Source organism: Arachis ipaensis, chromosome B1 (genome assembly GCF_059453495.1).
Source record: "Arachis ipaensis isolate K30076 ecotype BB chromosome B1, ASM5945349v1, whole genome shotgun sequence".
In the NCBI taxonomy this organism is placed as follows: domain Eukaryota; kingdom Viridiplantae; phylum Streptophyta; class Magnoliopsida; order Fabales; family Fabaceae; genus Arachis; species Arachis ipaensis.
In genome coordinates this window covers 123,261,931-123,270,754 of record NC_142436.1, presented here as the reverse complement: position 1 = coordinate 123,270,754, position 8,824 = coordinate 123,261,931, and the positions used below count along the sequence as shown (strand labels likewise).

Below are 8,824 nucleotides of genomic sequence, written 5' to 3'. Positions count from 1 at the left end.
TGGGTTGTAATGGGATTAGGGTGGAGGTAAGGATGTATATGGTCAAGTTGTAAGAACCATAATTTTTAAATAAATCTTATTATGAATTAATTTCAATTCATTTATTCATTAGAAATTCTATTTTCAGAAATTATTTTATTAAAGCTAATTAAATCAAAAATTAAATCAGGTTTTGATAATTAATTAGAATTTTACCTAATTTTATAATTATTGAATTATTTTCTATATTTAAATTACAAAATTAGTAATTATGGAATGACAAGAATTTTTATGTGATTTAATTCAAATAATTGATATTTCTATGATTTAATACTTTAAGTTTTAGGAATAAAGAAAATAAATCTTATTATCTTATAAATTCAATTAAAGAATTTGATTTCAAATCAATTGGTATTTTAAGACAACAAATAATATTTTAAAATAATTTTGAGGATTAAATTAGATTTTAAATTAACATTCTATACCCTAATTTGATTAAAATTAACCAAATCCAAATTAATCCCAAAATCTCCAATTTCATACACAAACCCTAACCTTAATTTTACCCTAATCCTTACCCACACTCACCGCCACTCATCAGCACTCACCCTATTCCCCCCTTTCCCCAAACACATACGCAGCAGGCAGAGAGAAAGAAAGAAACGGCAGAAAGGAAAGGTAGAAAACGGAAAAGGAAAAGAGGGAGAGCAGAAGGGGGAAGAGAGGGAGACGGCATCAGTGGGCATCACTGCCACCGTCGCCGCCACTGTGCTGTCAGGAGAGAGATCCGAGGGAGAGAGAGAGTGTGGAGTTGAGGGAGCAGAGAAGCACGCCGCCACCTCCAGACGCTGTTGCTACTACCGTTCGCGAAGAGGGAAGAGAGAGCTCGCGGGTGAGAGAAGAAAGTCGTCGCGTCATTGTTGCGAGCCCACCGCTACCAAGGGCAGTCGCTGTACCTAAGCTGCAGCGCTATGGAGCCAGCCTCGTCGCAGTCGCCGTTCGCGTCCCGTAGCCACCGATGGAGGGAGGCCGCCGTCGCATCCTGCTACACTGTCACCACAGAACCACCAGTCCGTCATTGAGCCGCCGTTGGGAGTCAGACTCGCGAAAAAAAAAGGAAGAAAGAAAGAGGAATCTCGCGCATTCTTCTCATCACTGTCAGACCCGCCATTCGTCGCCGCTAGTCACCGCCGTGCCTTATCTGCCGCTGCCGAGCCGTTTCTCAGTCACCGCCGGTGGAACCCCTGTCTTCTCAGTAAGCATTTCGTTCTGGAACCTGTGAAATTAATACTCAGTTATAGCCTATTAGAGATTTTGAGATGTTGGTTACGTAGGGTTGAGTTCCGGTGTTTGTGCGTCGACATTAAGGTTGTTGTTGAGCCACCGGAGCTTTTGGCCGCTATCGGAGCTTCTGCCAGGTCAATTCGGGATTGCAGCTGCTCGGTTCTGCTATTATCGTAAGTATATTTTATTTCGAACCCTCGTCGTTAGTATTCCATTATATATTATTAAAGATTTTGCTATATTAATGATTTAGGATTGAGTTATCAAGGTTACATGTTACAATTAAAGCTATTGCTGTTATTGCGGAAGTAAGCGAAGCTGTGGATGCAGCCGCTGCTGTTGCGAGCCGAGGGGAAAAAGGGGCTTATCGTGTTAAAATCACTGCAGGCTTGATTCCTAGAGGTAGGGTTTTTCTTAAATCTATTTTACATTACAGGGTTGTTATAAATCAATATTAACGCGTAAAATATATTTTTGTGATTTCGTGAGTCTTATGAATTGAATTGAGTTGTTTTGGTTGAATGAGATCATTAGTTTGATTTGATATTAAACCCGATTTGATATTGGAATTTGATTTTAAAATAAACTTGGAAAAGACTTGATATTTGAAAATGGGTTATTTATTGAGAATGATTTGCTATTTTGGAAATGATTCGAAAAGTGTTTGAGGGAATGGTTTGGTTTGAAACTGTTTGAGAAGACCGAGAATTATTAACTATTGATTGATGCCGTTGGTTGAAGTCGGTTTAAATTGTGATTTATAGGATTGGTTGATTGAATTCTGGATTTTATAATTTCCTTGGGTTGAGTACTGTTGTTGTGATAATGGTTATTGGAAGTGATTTGACTGATTAACAGGTGTTTGGTTTGGTTTGGTTGGGACCCAAACAGGGTGGCAGAATCTGAGTTTTAGAGGAGATGCTACCGAAATTTTATAAAATTGGAAGTTTTGTTTGAAGTAATTGTTTAAAAAGATTTAGTTCTTAAACGTTATTTGTTTTGGATTGATTTATTTAGAAAATAAAGAATTATGTTTTGAATTGAGATTGTTGATCAACGGAAAGAAGGATGATGAGGATTGATTTGAAATATGATTTTTGAATGAATTTAGAAATGGGATATGGATTGATGAATGATGATGATATTGAGAATGGCTTAGATATTGATGAATGATGAATGAATTATTTATGTGGCTTATGAATTTGAAATATCTGAGATACGAGGTTCCCTGGATTAAGTGCCGTGGCTTGCCACCACGTGTACCAGGTTGAAAACTCGATACTCTATTGACCCTACGACGTAAGTGTGACCGGGCACTATATAAATTCCTGGGAATGTTACCCCCATTAAGCAATATTGATTATTTGAGAAAAAGCTATGCATAGACTCTTGGGGATGCACGTCGGGGGACAGTCTAAGGACAATTCAGACTTGTCGGGTTGGCTGGATAACCGACAGATGAGCCTCATCAGCCATAGGACAGGCATGCATCATATGCATTTGTATGCTTTGCTTGGGTTTGAACTTGTTTTGGTTTGCCTAATTGCTAAACTGTTCTTAACTACTACTTGAACTATTTGCTGTAACTACTTCCTACTTGTGCTTTCCTTGTCTGTCTTGCCTGTGTTTGTCCTGGCGTGTTACATTTGAGAATGGACTTTGGTGCTGAATTAATGACTGTATTGTTTGATTGTGTGGTTGGTTTCTGATTGAGATTTGCTTATGAGAAAGGAAAGACTTTGAATTTCTGAAAATATTAAACATTGTTTCTTTGAAAAGGTTTTGAACGATTAGCTATTGGATTTTAAAAGTATTCATAAGGAAATGATAATCACAGAATCTGAAAACAGTTTTCTTATTGAATATCTTCTTATGACAACTTTGAAACTCCGTGGTGAGACCGTGTGGTTAGGTTCTCACCCCCCTACAGCTTTACCTTTTCAGGAACCAGATGAAGAAGCATTAAGAAGAGTTATACTACGTTTGGTTTATATGTTGTTGTATTAATTAGATTATTTTCTCCCCTCGTCTTTGTTATTACAAGTTTGTAAGAGGGATAGGAATTGTATATTTTATACGTATATTATATTGAATTATTATGTAAGGAGTCTTGTATATGAATCTATGCCTGCTTGTAATTTTCTTAAAATAAAGTATTTATTTCCGATTTTCAAAGAATTCAGCGATACAGTATTGAGTTACAGGCTCATATTCTAGTATTTAGTATGTAAAGTAGTCGTAATACTTCTTGCTATCAGAGTAGCGCAGCCGGAAGCGTGATTTCTGATAGTGAGGGTGTTACACAAGTGAGCTTAAAATTTGAGTCCTTGATTAACCTAAGATCCCACTAGACACATAGAACAACCTATACAACTATAGTATAATACCTAGCTAGCCATGGGTTTCACTTTTTGCATACTCATGCATTCTTTTTCGTTCACATCCCATTTGCATTGTTATTATTACCTTGTCTTTGGGCATTTTTGTCCCCTTTCATTGCTTTCTCTTTTTCTATTTTTTTTACATTCTCATATATACACATAAAATTTTTTTTCTTTTTGGTCCCCTTTTTCTTGGGGTTTCATGTACAAAAGTTCCAATGCATATGGCTTAATCATTCAATACATGAGTATGTTCCCACTTTCCAAAATTTCCAATTACGATTACAAACATACCTTTTTATTTACCCAAGTTCCCAAGTACACCCTCCCATTTGAATGACACACACTCTAACTTACCTAAGCTAATCAAGGATCCAAATTTAGGGACATTCATTATTTTTCGCTTAGGGTTGTTGATGTGCTCTTTTTAGAACAAAGAGGGTTTATCATAGGCTCAAAAATGGTTAGCAATGGTAAATAAAAGGGTTAAGGCCGTTTGGGAAAAGTGACTATTGAAATGATGGCCTCGATCATGTAAATGCATTCATACACAAAGTAATGGACATATAGAATCAGACAAAGCAAGGATTACAATCATAGAGAGAGAATAATGCACACAAGAATGGGAAATAGTGGTTAGAAGATGTAACCACACAATAGGCTCGAAACTCGCATGCTTATGTTCTTAGCTCAATGACTATGTTCCAAAATACATTCTCGAAGCAAGTTTATTGCAAAATTTTTTTTTTCAAAATTGGTAGGGTACCCCAAAACACAGCTTCTTGGGGAAGAAGTTATTATTTTGACCAAGTAACTCTATAGGAACTAACTATCATGCAAGGAGTATTTACAAGCAAAACTAACTACACATGCAATGTACTAACTACTAAGCAAAAGATAAATCCATGGGTGTTGAAAAGAAGAGATTGTTACCTATGAAAATCGGTCGAACGACTTCCCCACACTTAGAATTTAGCACGGTCCTCCGTGCTACCAACAATGCGCAAAAGACGGTCGGGACCGGAACCTTCACTATCCTCCCCATCAGAGCTCCCATCACTTGGGTTTGAGGTGGACGTGAATATTTCGGGTTCCTTCATGCTAGGGGTAACACAATGCAGAAGTTTCTTGATGTAAGTGTACCGGCGTTGGTTGCGCCACTCATATCTATCAATCTTCCGATGTAGATCTTCTATCCTTTGATGTGTGGATCTTTGCGGTGGTGGTGATGATGAGGTAGAAGGAATAGTAGATGGAAGGGCTATGTCAAGGCTTGGGTTGTTCATGGGAAGATGTAAGTATTTTCCGCTTGGGACCACATCGCCCTTAGCCGAAATTATAGCCTTCGTGTCCATATCTTCCCAAGGAACACCCGTAGCAGCAACTAAATCGGATACCAATGCTGAAAATGGCAAATTTCCCTGTGCGTGGACTTGTCCCATCGCTTGCTTGACAAGAAGTGGAATGTTCATCGGTCTCTCCGTGAGAATACACCAAACAAGCAAAGCGAGATCCACCGTGAAGGACGACTTGTGGGTGCTAGATAGCACATAGTGGGATAGGATCTGGGTCCAAGCTCTAGCTTCTACAGTGAGGAAACGTGCGTCGATGCACTTGAGCCTCATCCTAAATCGACCATGGGTCCAAAATGTCTCTGGTTCAGCAATGACTCGGAGGATCGAGTCCCAATCAAATCCAAACTTTTCTCGCTGACGTAAGACCTCTTGGTAGCCATCCATGTCACTTGATACTGGTAAGACATTAAGCACATGCTGAATAGCCTCTTCTGAAACTGATATTTGCTTCCGGCGCACATATACCAATTGAAGAGAGGGAAGATGGTAGTTAGTGTAGAATTCTACCACCCATGAGAGGTTGACCTCTTGTGGTTTTCTCAGAAGGAACTCCCATCTTCGCCGTTCAATGTGGGGTAGAATACAAGGAGCAACCTTGTCCGGTGGAGCGAGTAGATGCTCAGCATGATAGCTCCTCTCAACCATGGCGGGGAACACAAGTTCACAAAAGCGGTTGGGAAACTTTGAAGAATCCTTTGCCGGTTTGCTCTTCTCGTTCTCATCAGTAGGAGCGGTAGACTTCGCCTTCTTAGATAGGGGTTTGGCTTCTAATGAACAGTGTGCCTTAGAGTTTGACCTTTGGGGTGCCCTCTTTGTGGCCGGTTTCCTTGAAGCTTTCTCCTTGCCTTTCTTGGTGGCCATCCTGAGAAAGGAAGGGAAAAAGGAAAGCATTGATAAACCACTATTTTATGGTTTATAATGTGCTTAATTGTGTGGTTTTATCATGGTCTTTACACACTTATTCATATGATTAGCATGCATTTATATTTCCTTCCTAAAATTATTACATGATTGAAAACTTGCTTCCTAGAGACTTTTAATTACGTATTTTAATTCTCCTTTATTCCATTCGATGTTGTGATCTGTGTGTTAAGTGTTTCAGGCTTTATAGGGTATGAATGAGTTGGAGATTGGAAAGGAAGCTTGCAAAAATGGAAGGAACACAAGAAATTAAGGAGATGACCAGCGAGAAGTGACGCGGCCGCATGGCTCACGCAACCGCGTGGATTGGAATAGCACAAGTAACGCGGAGGCGTGGACGACGCGCCCGTGTGGCAAGCAAAACGCCGAATGACGCGTCCACATGAATGACGCGATCGCGTGACGTGCGCGATCTGTATAATCTGTAGAATTCGCTGGGGGCGATTTTGGGCCCTGTTTTGACCCAGTTTTGACCCAGTTTTCAGCCCAGAAAAGCAGACTAGAGCCAGAGAATATGTAGAAACCAACAACAACATTCATTCTACACAGTTTTAGTTTTTAGATCTAGTTTTACTCCTCCTCTAGGTTTTCTCTTTACACATTCATAGTTCTTAGGATTTTTATTTCTATTGCTCTTTGCATCGGGATATTGAGAAGAGTTATTACCTCATCAAGACTTCGTCATTCTAGTTCGTTTTCTTTACTTGGCTTTACTCTTCCATGTCTTTTAATTTACTCAATTTTACTATTGGATTATTTTAGAATTTATTAATACAAGAATTACTTTTATTTTTAATTGATTCCTTTGAGTTTTATTTATCATGTCTTTCTTTAATCCCCTTTCCTATGTTATGAGTTCTACATTCACAATGAGCGAGTAGTTCCCTAACTTGATGGGGAGTTGATTGAAAGAAACCCTTGAGTTGGGATGCTTAAAAGAAAAATTGTAATTAGGTTTATTATTGGGATACTCTCTAGTCACTGACACTAATCCTTTTCAATTGAGCGGATTGGAACTTGTGAATAGAAACAGCATTCCAACTTGTTTGACTTTCCCTTACCTAGTAAGGGATAACTAAACAGAACAACCTTCAATTATCGATTAATCTTGAGAGTACTACAACAAGAATAGGGCTTCCAACTAATCTACTCCCAGTCAAGGCTTTTATTTAACTTACTTAATTTCTCCAATTTAATTTCCTGCTTATTCAACTCAACCCTTTTTGAAAATATCTGATTAATAAAATAGCACACCTTTCTGTAACTCGTTGGGAGACGACCTGGGATTCATACTCCTAGTATTTTAATTTTAATTTTTGTGACAACCCTTCTAAATTGATAAGCGGACTTCTGGTTGGTTAAGAACTATACTTGCAACGCATATCTCATAACAATTCTTAATTCGCCAATTTCCGCCACGTCAATTTTTGGCGCCGTTGCCGTGGAGTTGCAATAGAGTGCTAAAGTTATTAATTGGAATTTATTTATTTGCATTTTATTTTATCTTGCTACTATGAGCTGCTTGTTTCTTTCGCTAGATAACGCGTTCACTTCCTGATCCAAGCTTGCCAGTATTCGATCCTGAGATTGAAAGAACTATTTCACGAATAAGGCAAGCTCGGCGTCGGTTAGTCCTCTCTGAGGGTGGATCTGAAACATCGTTTAAGGAAGAAACCAGCCCCCGTTCTACTGATTGGGTTGATTTACGTGTAGGTGACATGGCAGAACCTAGGAGAGTTACTATCCAGGAGGCTGGAGCCCCTGATTTTACAATGCAGCCGTTTCAAGCGCATCACCCAGCGGTGGCTACAGACTTTGAAATAAAGACTGCACTGCTCAATTTGATGCCCAAGTTTCATGGCTTACCTGCTCAAGAGCCTATCAAGCACCTGAGAGATTTTCAAGCAGCCTGTTCTACTGTCAGGCGTGATGGTGCAGATGAAACTTCAATTTTGTTGAAAGCTTTCCCGTTTTCTCTTGAGGGAAAGGCAAGAGAGTGGTACTACACTCAACCCGCAGCAACTGTATCCAACTGGGATACACTTAGAAGAGAATTTTTGGAAAAGTTCTTTCCAGCCGAAGTTACCGATAAACTGAGGAAAGACATTTCCATGATTGTTCAGGACGAATCTGAGACTCTCTATGAATACTGGGAGCGCTTCAATAATCTTCTGGAAGCATGCCCCCACCATATGATTGACAAGATAGTGTTGCTCGGTTACGTCACACAGGGCATGAGGCCCCAAGATAAGACCACATTGAAAAGTGCTAGCAATGGGTCTATGAAAAAGTACAAGACCACTGATGAGGCATGGCAATTGATCAGCGACTTAGCTGAATCCACTCGGAATCACAGGCAGAAACAAGGTCGTTCAAAAGCCATTGCAGAAGTATCCTCTAGCAGAGAGACTGCTGCTCTAACTTAGAGTATCTGTGAAATGACCAACTTGCTGAAGCAGATGCAATTGAATCAACAACAAGTTCAGCAAGCTCAACCTTCTCCACCACAGCAAAGCCAACAGTTAGTCCCACAGAGAGTTTACGAAATCAGTGCTGATTATAGCCATTATACTGACGAATGTCCGCAGCTCCAGCAGGAAGATAACACCGTGGCAGCCACTCATAACTTCTATGACTGCCCCAACCAAGGGTACAATCAAGGTGGCAATTACAGCCATGGATGGCAGAACGATTCTAACCAGAATTGGAGGGACAACAACAACAGAGGAGACAGAGACAATCAGGGAAATCAGAGGTGGAATAACAACAACAACAGGCAGCAGAACCAGAACCAGGCTTACAGAGCACCTCACCTGAGGCAATCCCAAGGACCACAGAATACCCAACAGCAGACCTCTCAAATTACTTATCCTTCTTCATCTTCTAATGATGACTTACTACAAT

General features: G+C 39.7%; 1 non-coding gene across 1 annotated transcript; it reads right to left on the bottom strand.

Annotated features, from left to right (window-relative positions):
- Nucleotides 1-8,010: 8,010 nt before the first annotated feature.
- LOC148578216 (small nucleolar RNA R71) lies at nucleotides 8,011-8,118 on the bottom strand. The gene has a single exon (XR_015903847.1). It is a non-coding gene; the product is annotated as a small nucleolar RNA R71 (small nucleolar RNA).
- Nucleotides 8,119-8,824: the final 706 nt, after the last annotated feature.